Below are 16,007 nucleotides of genomic sequence, written 5' to 3'. Positions count from 1 at the left end.
GTTGCCTTTATAAAACTGGATCTGGTCTGTGAGAGAAAGGTTGTATTTAGCCACATTTTGCACTTAGCTTTTAAACTGCTAACCCCCGTGTGTGTGTGTGTGTGTGTGTGTGTGTGTGTGTGTGTGTGTCTGTGAGTGATTGCTTCTTTTCCTTATGTGTAGTTAGTTTATTCCAAGAAAATCCTTAACTCAATCCTAAGGCCCAGCCCTGATAGAAGTTTCTTTGTGCTTTTCTTTACCTCGACTTCTCCATCTGGAAGAATTCCGTTCCATCCTTCAAGGCTTAACTCAAATGTCAACCGCTCCGCAAAGCTTATCAGTAATCCCTCTAGTGGAGGTAGAAACTCCTCCTCTGCACTCCCAAGGTGCTTTGTACACATCACCTTCCATGAAAGCTGCCTTCTATCTATCCTTTTATCTCAGACCTAGCACAGAGTCAGGCACCCCAGTGGGAGCTAGAGCCCAAAACCAAAGCCATTGCTGGCCAGTCGATTCCAACTCATAGCAACCCTATGGGACAGAGTAGAACTGCCCCATAGGGTTTCCAAGGAGGAGCTGGTGGATCCGGGCTGCCGACTTTTTGGTTAGCACCGGAGCTCTTAACCACTGGGCCACTAGTGCTCTGGTGGGAGCTAGAGGAGCATTATTCAAGGAAGGAAGGCACAGCAATACTTCAGAAACAGTAAGATTTATGGCAATGATGATGGTGATGATAATGTTAACAGCAAGATTTTATTGAAAGGCACCATAGTCCAGGCTGTATTCTAGATGTTTAACATAGATCATCTCATTTAAGGGTTACAATAATTCTGGGATAAGTACTATTATCATCCTCATTTCACAGATTCAATTCCTTATTGCATAGCTAATTAGTAGAGGAGTCTGGGTTTAACCCTAACAGTTTGGCAACAGAACCCTCCAGGAACTGCCTCTCTGTGTTTTTCAAAGGACTGTAGGAGAAAGAACGTGGGCCTAAAGTCTGACACATTGACCTCAAGCCACATCTTTGCCAGGTGTTACCTGTGTGGCTCCAGGAGACTCAGTCACTTTTGCTAAGCTTCCATTTACTCATGTGGGAAATGGAACTGATCCCACACCTACCCTGAAGGGTTGTGGAAAGGACGAAACACTTACCAGAAGGGACTACCACATACCCAGCATTCAGCAAGCACTAGTTCTCAGCTTTCTCACGAAGGAACTCACACATCTCTGCTCTTCACATCTCCCCATTCTGCTTGGGCAAGATGAATCTGCCTTAGACATCTGCAGCATTCCACTCATTTATTCATCTAATAAATATGTATTGATCAGCTACTATGTCCCAGGCACTATTGTGAGTGCTGGAGATACAGTGATAAGCCAAACAGACACACCCCAAGTTCTCATTCACTTACATTCTGCTCTATTACTTATATCATAGCTTATATGACTGTTACGACTAGTAAACAAATACATCACCGACTTAAGACAGAAAACTATAGAACAAGCAATGGGGTGGGAATTCCTGGGTTCATGCTACAATAGGGAGAAGGGCTGAGCAAGGCCGTGGGACAGGTGGCATATTAGCCCAAACCTGAATGAGAAGGGGCTGGCCTCGGAAAGATCTGGGGGAAGAAGATCCCTGTAAGGGAAACAGCCATGACAAAGACCCTGAGGTAGGAGGAGTGTGTGTGTGGTCCAAGAAATCAAAGACAGCAAGTGTGGCTCATGAGAGATGGGGAGGGCAGACAGGCCAGGGAGGCTGGTTACACGGGGTCTAGGAGGCCCTGGGATAGGCATGGATTTGATTTACAGGATGGGTGAAAGGTGAAAGTTAATTGAAGATGCAATTGAAGGAGCATTACCTCCAGTGTAACTGAGCTTTGCAGTCTGACTTCATTCAAATAGATTCCATTAAAAATCACCTTTTCCGCTTCGTAAGAAACAAGAAGCCTACGGATGAACTCTATCCTTAAAAATGTTGTCTGAATTATTTTCTGAGAGATATAAAAATCAATCTCTGAACAGAAAAATGGGAAAGTTGCTAATTTTATGGGAAGGTTCGAAAATAAAATTTAAAAAAGGGGTAGTTTCATTTCTCACAGTCTTATCTGTAGATTCCTTTTGAGACTTCACCAGCTTCAAAAATACTTCAAAAAAAAAAAAAAAACCCGAAACCAACTCACTAGGTTCCTGGGTGGTGCAAATGGTTTGTGCTCAGCCTCTAACTGAAAGGCTAGCAGCTTGAACCCATCCTATGGCACTGAGAAAGAAAGGCCTGGTGATTTACTCTCATAAGATTATAGACATTGGGGAAACACACACACACACACACACAACCCTATGATTCATGCACACAAATGGACCTTCTTGACAGGAGATCTTGACATTGTACACAGGAGTCCCTCACAAGTTGCCTAAGTTTAAAATAATAATAATAATTGCTGAAATTAAAAGAAGTGGAGACCTGGAAGAACTTTGCCATCAACTGTGTGCTGTGGCAGCTCAGCGAGCTGGTGAGCTCTTTGGCTGCATTCATAGAGATTTAGTGTGAAAAACACAGGAGCTGATTTTGCCTTCTACTTTGGCCGATCCAACCCTTCTTAGAAATTTTCCAATATCCTACAACTTGTTTAGTTTTTCTGACAAACTAAATTGCAGCCATTGCATTTTAATTGTTTTAACAAAGATTCAAAATCCCATGGCAACTTTCATTTGGGGGATCTTAAAGCAGACCAGAGCATCACCTTTTCATGTTTTTGAACATACAGACATGAAAACTTCTATAGGAGAAATACATCATTTTTGGCAAAAAAAAAAAAAATCACATAACAACAGCCACATTTCCAAGCACCCTTTTTTTTCCAAATTGCCTCTCCATGGCTTGAGTTTCTTTTGAGATACAATTGCTTTCATATGTGTTGTTCAAATGTCACCACTACCTTGAAGGGACAGATTAAGTGTGCATTTTTTATTCCCCAGACAATATCTGCTGGGGAGCACACGCCTGATAGCCACTTGTCATCAGAGAAAAGGACATCAAATTTGGAATGCTTGTCTTTTTAAAAGGAATAACACGTAACTCTGTCTTGAGTTTAGACCTGTTTTAAGTACTTGCTACAACGTAATCAGAGACATGCTGGTCTACAAGAGATGTTATGGTCACCTCCTTTCTGGTCACAAAGCCTCCTAGTGGTTGACTGTATTCTTAAGCTCTTGTTTCTATCAACATAACTGCGTGAGTGGTGTCTGTGGCCCTTGGTTTATTGCTTCCTTCCATCTCTTAGTACAATTGCTCTCCTGTGAATGATTCAGGGGATGAATTTCACCTGGGTGTTCTCTCTCTAGCCTTCTCCCTGAATCCTTTTTCAAGCTTCCTAAGAGGTTACCCATATACATTTATTTCCTCTTCAAACATTTTTTAATTATTACTAAAGAAGTCATATATTATTGAGAATGTAACTTTTCTGGTACATCCTTTTTAAAATCAAAACCAAACCCACTGCTGCCGAGTGGGTTCTGACTCATAGCGGCTTTATAGGACAGAACAGAACTGCCCCCTTGGGTCTCCAAAGATGTAATCTTTAGCGGAAGCAGGCTGCCACATCTTTCCCCGTGGAGCGGCTGGTGAGTTCGAACCACCGACCTTTTGGCTAGCAGCTGAGCCCTTAGCCACTGCCTCCCCCAGGACTCCTTACATCATTTTTAGGAGCTGATAAAAAAGTTGCTCTTTATCCACTGAAATGGAATTATTATTGAAATTATTACTGAACTCAAATCAAAGTTATTATTGGAACAATTATTAAAACCCAACCACAATTAATATTGAATTATTATTGGAAATGAGTCTTAAAACCAGATATATTCAGAGACAAATTCAACTCATCGACTTTCATTCAAGTGTATAGAAAATCTCCTACCCTGCCTTAAAAACAACAAGGACAAAAGCCTCTGTATGGTCATGGACAAACTCCTTGGCTGACGGTGTCTATTTAACAGAAATTAAAAAGTGTGTGACTCTGTGGAAGCACACAATCAGCGCTGGGCAAGGAAGCCTTTCCCATCCCTCCCCACCCTCGCCACTTCCCTGGGCTTCTTCTTCAGCTCTGTTCTTCTGTGCCTGGTGGTTTCAATGCTGCCCTTCACTTTCAAGCTGCTACTCTCAATTTCCTTAGCAATGATGCCCCTGCAAAGAGCTAAGATAAAATGGAGATATTCTGGAGGTCTCTAACCACTAATTTAGCCTCCACTTTTACAAATGGAAACCGAGGATGCAAAGTCCTACTTTTATTCTTTGTTCTTTGAAAGGTTGAGGCATTGACCCAGGGTCTAGTTAAAGCCAGGGAAACAGGCCTAGAGTGATGGACTGCTCTTCACGCAGGGGGTGCTCTTGACAATTGACACACAGGGCTCTGTGACCCTCCCACACCTGCCCGCCCAATTGCCTCCTTCTTCCCACCCTCAGTCTGCCCCTTTCATTGAGTTCAAGTTCTGATTTCAGAGAGTGAGGCTTGTGGCTAACTACCTGTTTTCTCATCTTAGATTCCTCTATTATGTCCAGCTGTGTAGACTTGGACAAGACACTTAGGTTCACTGGGCCTCAGTTTCCTCATCTGTAAAATAAAGCCACTAATAAAATCAGCCACATGGGATTTTTGGACAAACTGTTAAATAAATTTAATAATCAGTTTTTGAGCATATGCTATGGGCCAGATCCTCCACTAGGTTCTTAAGACCTGCTAGGAAGTCGGTGCTATTAAATACAATTGACAGATGAGGAGCCCATTGCTCAGAGAGATGAGGTCGGTTGCCTGAAGGTACATAGCTAAGAAGTAGCAGAGCCGGAATGAACTCCATACCTTTGCTCTTTGCACTGGGTCACACCAACTTCCTCAAAGTTGTTAATTTACTGATTCAAAAAATCCTTATCCAAAGCTTACTACATGCTAAATACTCTTCTAAGCACTTTACAAATATCAACTCATTTAATCTCCATGACAACAGTATGACGTAAGTACTGTACTATTGTTATCCCCATTTTACAGATGAGTAAACTGAGACACAGAGTTAAAATGACTTGCCGAAGTCACACTGGTAAGCAGCAGAATCAGGACTAACACCTAGGGAGTCTGGCTGTAAAGTCAGAGCTTAGAAACAGTAAGCCGTGCCCCACTAAGCGGTGGATTTGTGGATGCTGATAGCTTCTAAAAGGGAAGAATTTGCTCAGCTCTTAAAATCAGCCTCCACTTGGCTTCTCTGCGTCAGGCTCACTGTCTTGGATGTGTCTGACACCTGCTCCTTTTCCCCCCAATACTTTCTCTTCTTCCAAGAAAACAAAGGCCGAATCTCTTGGACCCAGACAAGGTGGGGCTGATATAAAAGCCTGAGGTGACCCTGATGGCTGGAGAGTGGAGACTTCTCTTGCTGCAGAAAATGCTGCTGCAGTCACTGCTGACAGCTGGTGGTAACAAAGGCTCCTTGGGGCCAAGAGCTACTAATGTGTTTTGTCACTTTGAAGAGTGCCTCCAATTACATGCATTGGTCATGGGCCATGGTTTAAAAAGTGTTGCAGTGTATATTGCTAATCTCCTTTGTAAAGTTGGGTATAGTACAAACTAGTGAAATGTAAAAGCTGGAAGAGGTCTTTGAGAACATGCTCTGTGACTCTCTACTCCCTTTACCCACAGGAATACTGAACCCAGGACGGGGGACATGACTTACCCAAGGTCATTGCCCAGGTAGTGGCAAACTTCTAGGACAATTAATTTACCAGGTCAACTTTTTACAGGTTGCTTTCATTGGTTTCTTTTGTTAAAGGCTTTCTCTTTAGCCCCTGAAAATCTAAAAGATGAAGACTTGCATGGATCTTTCTGTTGATTTTAAGAAGTGAGAATACATTTTACCCATCAGTCTACATACATCACCTCACTTGCCCTGTCTCCCCCTTAACCATGGGAACTCAATGAGACTAGACATGTTCATGTTCTTTATGATGTTGCAACAAAGGCCTTAGCTTTACTAGCAGTGGAAGCCCCTTGAGTTGACCTCAGAAGTGTCCATTTCCAGTGGTTCATCATGTAAGCATCCTGGTTTTGCTTTAATTTTGTCTACACTTTAGCAATTTTCTCCTGAAATTATTTTCCTTCTTAAGAAGGTTCATTAAATCATATATTCTAGAAAAAAAAAAGGTTACTAGATATTTTTAATTCATTGCACACAATTTTGGTGAAAGTAGGGGGAAATAAGGACTCTTGTATACTGCTGGTACCAAGCAAGTTTTCACAATCTTTATAGACAAAATTTGGCAATGCACATCAATAACTTTGAAATTAGCCATATTATTAGATATAGTATTCCCATCCCTAGAAATGGCTCCACAAAGTTTCACATACAAGGTTGGTGATTGCAGTATTATTATGAAGGGGAAAATAAGAAAAAAATCCCAACTGTTGAACAGAAGGGTTTACGTTAGCCTGCATTCTATTTTGGTGAGTAGTGTCTGGGATCTTAAAAGCTTGTGAGCAGACATCTAAGATACTCCACTGGTCTCACCCTGTGTGGAGCAAAGGAGAATGAAGAAAACTAAAGACACAAGGGCAAGATTACTCCAAAGGACTAATGGACCACAACCACCATGGCCTCCACCAGCTGCCTGGCCAACACCACTGACTGCTCTGACAGGGATCACAATAGACGATCCCAGACAGAGCTGGAGAAAAATGTAAAACAAAATTCTAACTCACAAAAAGAGACCAGACTTACTGGCCTGACAGAGACTGGAGAAACCCTGAGAGTATGGCCCCCAGATACCCTGTTAGCTCAGTAATGAAGTCACTCCTGAGGATCACCCTTCAGCCAAAGATTAGACAGGCCTATAAAACAAAATGAGACTAAAGGGGCACAGTAGCCCAGGGGCAAGGACTAGAAGGCAGGAGGGGACAGGAAAGCTGGTAATAGGGAACCCAAGGTGGGGAAGGCAGAGTGTTGACAAGGAACTGTTCATGCATTTTTTAGTCACCTTTGGGCAGAGAGACCAGAAGGGGGAGAAAATAGAATCTTATTTTTAACTTGTATCTTTTTTGTTTGAATGCTGTATTATATATTACTGTGATTTTACTAATGAAAGCAGGGCTGATCTGGGGAATAGTAATCTACTTTATGTGCTGATGTTAGTTGGTAACCAATGTCACAAAACAACATGTGTACTAACTGTTTAATGAGAAGCTATTTTGTTCTGTAAACTTTCATCTAAACTACAATAATAAATAAAACAAAATAAAAGAAGGGTTTACGTTAAATAAATTTTGGTACCTCCATATAAGGAAAAGCTATTTTTAATAATGTTAATAATGATAATGACACATACCTCATTCTAGCTATGTACCAGCTTTATGTGTAATTAAGTCATATAACACATATAGCAGTCCTATGAGGTTGATACTATTATGCCTATTTTACAGGTAAGAATATTGAGGCCCAGAGAGTAAAAGTAAATTCCCCAAAGTCATTTAGCTAATAAGTGATGGGGTTGAGATATAAACCCAAGGCAGTCTGGTTTGGGAGTCCACATTATTAACTATTCTGCCACACTGTCTTTGGAAGGAGATCTAATTTTCTTAGTAAAAGTGTATACGTGTGTGTGTGGAGGGGAAAAACACAAAAAGACTAGAAATCTATACACCAAAATGTGAATATTGATTACTTTTGAATAGTGGGATTGCAAGTAATTCATTTTTTCTTTTCCTTTTTTTTTTTTTTTTTGCTTTTTGGTATTTCTCAAGTTCACTTCAAAGACATTTATCATTCTTTTAATCAGAAAAATATATAATGGATAAGTTTTTAAGAAGACATAAATCAAAGACATGATGCCATCTAGTCTCTTACCCAATGCAGAAATCCATTTCTGTCCCTCCTCCAACAACCACTCACTCGGCCTTGTTTGAACAGCTCTGTTGACAAGGTGCTCATGGATCTAGCTGTTCAGGGTGGGCTAGGGCTAAGGGAGGAGGGAAAGGTGACCTTGGGGTTATTTTTATGTGGCACAGTCCAGCTCACAGTGTAGGGAATCAGTTGAGGGCCTTGCAGAATTTAGGGTTGCCGAGAGCATCAATGGGCAGCTTGATGGAGGACAGCTCCAACTGAAGGTGACAAAGCCCCCAGAGCATAGCATTTCTTTTTTCTCTGTTGCATTTATTTCACAGCCTGGTGGTGAAATAGTGCATTCAAGAAACAGGATTTTAGTGGACAATGATGAGGGAAAACCTCCCTTAAAGAAATCGTCCTACAAACCACAAAGTTGGCAAAAATTAAAGCCCAGGGCTGGTGTGGATGTGACGCATTCTCCTGTACTGTATGGGTCGCTATGAGTCGGAATCGACTCAACAGCACTGGGTTGGGTTTATATTGGTGGGAATATAAGGAGGTGCAACCTTGGAGAGGGCAATTTGGCAATGTTCACCAAAATGAAAAAATGCACGTTCCACGCACCCTACTGGTCCCCTTGCTGGACATCTGCCCAATTAATATAAATAATAGGGATATTCATTACAGTATTGGTTGTAGCAGAACAATAGATAAACAATACTGGAAATAAAGTATCCCCCAATAGGGACCATGTTAAATGCATTATGGTGCTACCATATGATGGATATTTTGCAGGCGTTAAATAGAATAAGAGAGACCCACCAGTGTTGATATAAGAAGATCTTGACGCTGTCTTATTAAGTGATGAAAAGCAAAGTACAGAAAAGGGTCTTAAATAAAGACTATACATGTAGATATGCATATGATAATATACACATTTTTTTCCTGAAAGAAAATACGAGGGGCTGTTCACACATTGTTTCAAGTAGTCACCTTTGGGCAGAGAGACCAGAGGGGGGAGAAAATAAAATCTCTTTTTCAACTTGAATCTTTTTTGTTTGAACGCTCTCTTATATATCACTGTGATTTTACAAATGAAAGCAGCTGATCTGGGGAATAGTAGTCCATTTTGTGTGCCGCTTTTGGTGGTGCAGAGGTTAAGCACCCAGCTACTAACTGAAAGGTTGGTGGTTCAAACCAACCAGCCTCTCTGTGGGAGAAAGATACAGCAGTCTGCTTCATAAAGATTACAGCCGTGTAAACCCTACGCGGCAGTTCTACTCTGTCCCATAGGTATGAGTGGGAATGAGTCAGAATTGACTGTATAGCAACAGGTTTGGCTTTTTTTTTTTTTTTTTAAATATATGTATATTGAAACAACACACACACACATACACTAATTATTTTATTTAAAAACACTAAAAAAGAATGCTCCCCTAAGGCTGTCTGGTAACCCCTCTCCCTGTCCTCGGGGCCACACACGGGACCTCCGTCACTAGCATCTCCCGGGCCCTGCCTGTGTTGTGTACCCAGCTGGTCCCCTTAACTCACTGGGCCTGTGAGTCAAGGAATGACCTAGAATTAGAAACAGTTGACTTACTCAGGGAGCCAGAGCAAAAGCAGGGTATTCATCAGGACAGGCTGGACCGTGCTCCAATAACAAGCAAATCTCAATCTTGCTGGACAACACCAAAAAGCAAACCAAACCCATGCCATCAAGTCGATTCTGATTCATATCATAGCAACCCTACAGGACAGAGTAGAACTGCCCCATAGGGTTCCCAAGGAGAGGCTGGTGGATTTGAAATGCCCACTTTTTGGTTAGCAGGCTGAGCTCTTAACCACTGTGCCACCAGGGCCCCATGCCTAACAACACAGCAGTCCATTTATTGCTCATGACACAATCTGGTACAGGTCGTGCCCCTCTCCTCTGTACGGTGAATCAGGGATCAGGGCTGCACCCACCTTGGGGGTCTGCCCTCTTATGACTTCAAGATTGCCCTGTGTCATCTAGGCGGGCAAAGGGGAAGACATACTGAATACTTACCACCTCAGCCTGAAAATGACACAGAGCACACCTGTGCACATTCCAGCACTAGTCACATAGTCAACCTTACTGCGAGGGGCGCTGGCAACCATAGGGGAGCACATGGATATGGGCCTCCCCTAGTACTATCTGCTACAAGCCCCAGGACGAAGACACATAGAGCAAACTTGAATCTGACCTGGCCTAGACTCCTGCTTAGCCCAGCCAAGCTCAGCCTAGATCAGCAGGAAACCTCTTTAACCTACAGACCAGTGAGCATGAAAACAAATGTTTGCTGTTGTAACCCACTGGGATGTTAAGATTCAGGTTACCGAGCAAAAACTGGCTAATATTGTGCCTCCTTAGGATGCTAACTTCAAAGGAAGCATGGAGCCCGAAGTCAGAGCTCTAGGGCTATTGAAGACCATCTTATGGATGAGTAGCCTGGAGACCCGAGAGAAGCCTAAGGTCACAGCCCCAAGACTAGAGTCCAGATACCCAGAGTCCACACCAGTACTTTAATGATCAGACATCCACCATGAGTGCAGAGCAGGGTTCTGGGGCCTCGAGATGCGGGTGTGTTGATATGGGCAGAACAGAGGGAACAGGAGGGGGACAAGACAAGGGCTAGAAGGGCTAGCTGGAACAGCAGAGGCTAGCAACAGAGGGGCAGAGGACTGGGCAGCTTCCTTTCACCTCCCTGACTAGCAAAGTCTGGGGATCCAGCAGTATGAGCAGCTACTTCACCAATTCCTAGAAATCATTCAGGGGCAAGCCAGATTCCTGGAGATTTGGAAGGAATGGCAGGCTTTCTGTGCTGACTTTCCAGGGGCCATTTGTTTGCTATGCCCATGAATTTTTTCTTGCTCTTTGGTTTTTCATGCCTGATGTTACATCCGAAAAAACTATAGCCATTAGAGGAAAGAGTCCAGGGTAAGAGGCAAAGTGGGGAGAGAGCACAAACATCAGCTCCTTTTCTGACTCCAAGGCACGTGTCCAAAGGTGCTTGCACATAAATATTCACACACGCGCACACTCACTCTGGTCTCACAGAAAGGAGTGAGTGCACCAGCTCCATCTGCCAGGTGAGGGCGCCAGCACTCAAGTGGAGCAGACTCTCAGGTTGTTTGCTGGGAGGAGGAGGAAACTCTGTGGTCAGCTTGGGGGTCTCCGGCCCCATTCCCCCTCCTCTATCTCTTCTTCCCTTCCTCAACATCTCCTTCCTTCTTCCTATCTCCTTCCTGCTTTTCTTTCTCTTCTTTCTTTATCTACACCTTTATTTTTCCATCGCCGTCTCTTTTCTTCAGGTGTTCAGCATATAAGGGATGAGCACCTCTTAGTTGCCAGGTAGCTGGTGGCACAGTGGTTAAGAGATCGGCTGCTAACCAAAAGGTCGGCAATTCGAATTCACCAGCCACTCCTTGGCAACCCTATGGGGCAGTTCTACTCTGTCCTAAAGGGTCACTATGAGTCGGGATTGGCTTGAGGGCCATGGGTTTAGTTTGGTTTTGGTTTATGAGAGACTAGCAGTTTGCCATCGACTACTAGCCTAAAGGTTGGCAGTTCGATCCCACTCAGTGGTGCTGCAGAAGAAAGGCCTGGCCAACTGCCTCCTTAAAGATTACAGTCAAAACAAAACCCTGAGGAAGCATAGTTCTACTCTGTAACATATGGGATCGCCATGAGTTGGAATTGACTTGATGGCAATGGGTTTGGATTTTTTGTCTTATGAGGGACCTCGGGAAATGCAGGTCTGAAGAGACAGCAGCCCCTGCTTTGTGGAGCTTATATTCTAGATGGGATGACAGGCAATAACTAAACACAAAAACAAACCTATAATTCCAAGCTATGATAAAGTCAATGAAGAAAAAGAGTGGTGCGATGAGAGGGGATTACAGGGGAAATGTAGCATGCAGGAGGGCTTCTCCGGGCATGGTGTCTCACTGTATGCTTGCAGAACAAGTAATCAGGGAGGAAACAAGTGGAAATTGGGATAAAAAGAATTCCTGGTGGAAGCAGCATGTGCAAAGGAATGTGCTTGGTGTGCTCAGGGGGTTGGACAGGGGCCAGAGTGACCATGACTCAAAGAGCAAGGAGACCGCTGTGCAGAACGAGATTAGAGGCAGGCGGGAGCGCTATTGGGCAGGGACTCTGTGGCTTATCCTAAGTGCAATGGGAAGTTGCCAAGCCCTCGATGTCTCTCAAGCAGGGGATTGACACGATCCAATTTTACATTGTAATAAAGATCAATTTGGCAGCTCTGAGGAAAATGGATCAGAATTCTATGTGGCAGTCTGGGTTGGAGCTGATGGTGGTTAACTTATGTCTTGGTTACCTAGTTCTGCTGTAATATAAAAATTCATAGCGACCCTATGTATAATATATATAATATAATATAATATAATATAATATAAAGACCACAAATAGGTGGCTTTAAAAAACAGAAATTTATTTCCTCACAGTTCTGGAGGCTAAAAGTCTAAATCAGAGTCTTGGCTGTGTCGATTCCTTCCTTGTCATTAGCCCTGGGTGTTCCTTGGTTGGCTTATGGACCATCCTCACATGGTGTCTGTTTTCTCCCACATATGTGTGTATGTCTCTGTGTCTGTGCTGCTTTTTCGTAACTCAAAAGTGATTGGGTTTAGGATCCACACTACAGTGGTATGACTTTGATTGACTGCATTATGGAAAGTGATTATATCATACCACATTACATTAGGGAAGGCAATTTGTCTTAGTCACCTGGTGTTGCTATAACAGGAATACTGCAAGTGGATGGCTTTAACAAGAGAAGTTCATTTCCTCACAGTAAAGTAGGATAAAAGTCCAAATTCAGGGCATCAGCTCCAAGGGAAGGCTTTCTGTCTCTGTTTGCCTTCTCATCAATCTTCCCCTGGACTAGGAGCTTCCCCACACAGGGACCCTGGGTCCCAAAGACATGCTCTGCTCCCAGCACTCCATTCTTGGTGGTATGAAGTCCCCACTCTCTGCTCACTTCCCTTTCCTTTTATCTCTTGTAAGATAAAAGTGGTGCAGGCCACACTCCAAGGAAACTCCCTTTACATTGGATCAGGGATGTGACCTTAGTAGGGTGTTATAATGCCACCCTAAAATTACAATCATAAAATGGAGGGCAACCACACAATACTGGGAATCATGGCCTAACCAAGTTGACACATACTTTAGGGGGATACAATTCAATCCATGACATAATTATATTACATTACATATGAGATCATTACATTACATTATATTACATTATACTGCATTACATTACATTACATCCCAGGTATAGGGGCTAGAATTTCAACACATATTTTGGGGGGACACAATTCAATCCATAACAATTTACAATAGTGCCCGTGAGATGGGAAGACGTAGAGTTAAGACACAGCTTTGTGGCTGGATGGTATCTGTGAAGTGTTGCCCTAGGTACCCCCTACCCCTGCACTCCTATTACCGTGTGTCATGGGTTGAATTGTGTCCCCCCCAAAAAAAGCTATCCCATTGCTGTTGAGTTGATTCCGACTCATAGTGACTTTATAGGACAGAGCAGAACTGCCTCGTAGGGTTTCCAAGCAGTGGCTGGTAGATTTGAACTGCTGATCTTTTGGTTAACAGTTGTAGCACTTAGCCAGTGCACCATGAGGGCCCCTTAAAGACCTAAGGGGAGCAAAAAAGATCCCCCCAAAGATTTGGGGATCCTAGAAAAAGGAGATCAGTGTTGCCTGACATCACAGCAGTCCATTTCTTGCTCATCACACAATCTGATGCATGTTGTGCCCCTCTCCTCTCCTCCTGGTGACTCAGGGGTCGAGGCTGCACCCACCTTGTGGGTCTGCCTTCTTGTGGCTTCAAGATTGCCCTGGTATTATCTAGATGGGTGAAGGGGAAAAATAAACAAAAAAAAAAAACAAACCTATTGCCGTTGAGTCTATTCCAACTCATGGGAACCCCATGAGTTACAGTGTAGTGCTGGTTCTCAGGTGGAGCCCAAGAAGGTAAACCAGGTGCCAGAGTCTAACACTGCATCACCGTGGTGCTGAGTCTCTGGGACTGCCAGGCAGTACCGATTCTGGGGGAAAGGTCATTCCAACCTACCGTGCAGTTGAGGACATTGAGGCTCAGAGAAGTTAAGTGACTAGACTGAGTTCACCCAGTTAAAATCCACAGACTTGATTCATGGACTCCTAAGAACTACAATTAGAAGGTACCTAAAAGTCATGAGTCCCTTCCAACATTTCTGAAACTTCTATTCAAACCCCAGGACTTAGGACCCAGAGGAAGTGGCACCAGACTGGGAGTAAGGAGGCTCAGCTTCCAACTCTACTCTAGCCTGTGCTTGATAGATGAATCTAGGAATTAACTTGACCTCTCTGAACCTCAGTTTTACCCTCTAAAAATGGGTGGAATAGTATGAGCTTGGTGCTCCTCCTAGGAATGGCGGAGAATGGAAAGAAATGAACAAATGGGAAAGCTATATCATGCTGAGTTTGCAGAGGTATTCTTTTAGAGGGACACAAGCTTCTCTCACGCGGCCTCTGCTGAGCGCACCTCTTGACAGTTCTAACAGCTTCCTTGGGCAGCGCCAATGATTTGCACTCGACTGCTAATCCAAAGGTTGGTGGTCGGAACCCACGCAGCAGTACCACAGAGGAAAGGCCTGGTGATCTGCTTCCATTAAGATTATAGCCAAGAAAACCCTGTGGAGCAGTTCTACTGTGTAACATGGGTCACCATGAGTTGGAATTGACTCCATGGCAACTAACAACAGCAACAACAGCTTCCCTTCCCTGACCTGGCTCTCGACCCTATAACTTCCTTCTGTTAGTTCTGCTGCCTCCACTTAGGCTACACAGAGCAAGCCTCACCTCTCTCACTCTGACAGCCCGCATATGGAACCATTTAGATTGAAGACACAATCAGGGACCTCAGGGGCTTCCTGGCTAGGAGGTTAAACCTGCTCAGACCCTGTAGCCTCTTTGCTTAGGGCCCTGTGTTTGAGTCCCTCACTTCCCTGCCCCCACCCCCTAGGGATATTACTGTGTGATGCTGTCCTAAGAATGTGGTGTCCTCGTGGGTCACAAGGCCCGCTCATTCCTGGCCATCGTTTTGCTCAGATTTCTGTAGCGAGTGGTCAAATGCCCCCTTGCTAGAAGCCAGGACAGCTGTCTCTATGAATGAAGGTTCTCACGACTTCAGTCGATGGAGAGACTCAAGGCAGGGGCTGGTGACAGATATCTCCGTTTTGCCTCCCATCTGCGAGATGTGGGCACCATGCTCACTGTTCTCATCCACACACAGAAAACGAGAAAGAAAAATATAACCACTGCCCACATCCCAAGGGAAAGAGCAAGCAGCTTTCATAAGACCATCTCTGAGTCCTCCAGGGGGCTCTGGATTCAGCTGTAGAGGTGTAGTGAGAAGAGACCCTGGCCCGGTGGGAGGCGGAGAAGGGAGGGAGAAAGGAGCACGGGAGAGGGAGGTGAGAGGAGAGGGAGTTAGTGGACCAACCTACATGAGCTTTCTTCTTCCTCTTTGTGCCCTGAACTGATGTTTCTTTCTGATCTATTCATCCCCCCCCCCACACACCCAGGAGGTTCTGCTTGGGCAGAGAGAGCCCAGAGAGCATTCTAAGCTCTCCTGTACCCCCTGGGTCTTTGTTCTCACTTTGCCATTTGGTCTTTGTTGATCTGCTGCCCAAAATATTCTCCAAGTGTTCCATGCCGCAGTGTCCTGTGCTCCTAATTGGTGCAACTCTTGGCCAGGAGTGCCTTGATTTTCTGCAGGATCTTCAGCCATCCCCACTGGGACAGACAAGTGCTGGGGACTCAGTGGGGGGTCAGGGCAGGTTTGTTAGACACTCATCAAACCACTTGCCAAAGGTAGAGCTTTGCTGTTCTCACGTTCCACGCCTTTATCCACCATCTGAGCTGTTGGGGAATGAGCAAAGGTATAGAAACTTAGGATGAGCTTAAGAGGTGCGACAAGGTTAAGGTCGTGCTTGGTTGGAAGTGTGAAGTAGACAGGGGTCCTCAAACCCTTAGACTCTGTTGAAACCCCCCCCCCTTTGATGGCAACTGGCCTTACTTGGGTATATCTCCTCCTCTCTCTCAAAGCATACTCTGGGATTTGTCAG

The sequence above is a fragment of the Elephas maximus genome, chromosome 19, assembly GCF_024166365.1.
Source record: "Elephas maximus indicus isolate mEleMax1 chromosome 19, mEleMax1 primary haplotype, whole genome shotgun sequence".
NCBI lineage: Eukaryota > Metazoa > Chordata > Mammalia > Proboscidea > Elephantidae > Elephas > Elephas maximus.
Note: the sequence above shows the minus strand (reverse complement) of the source record.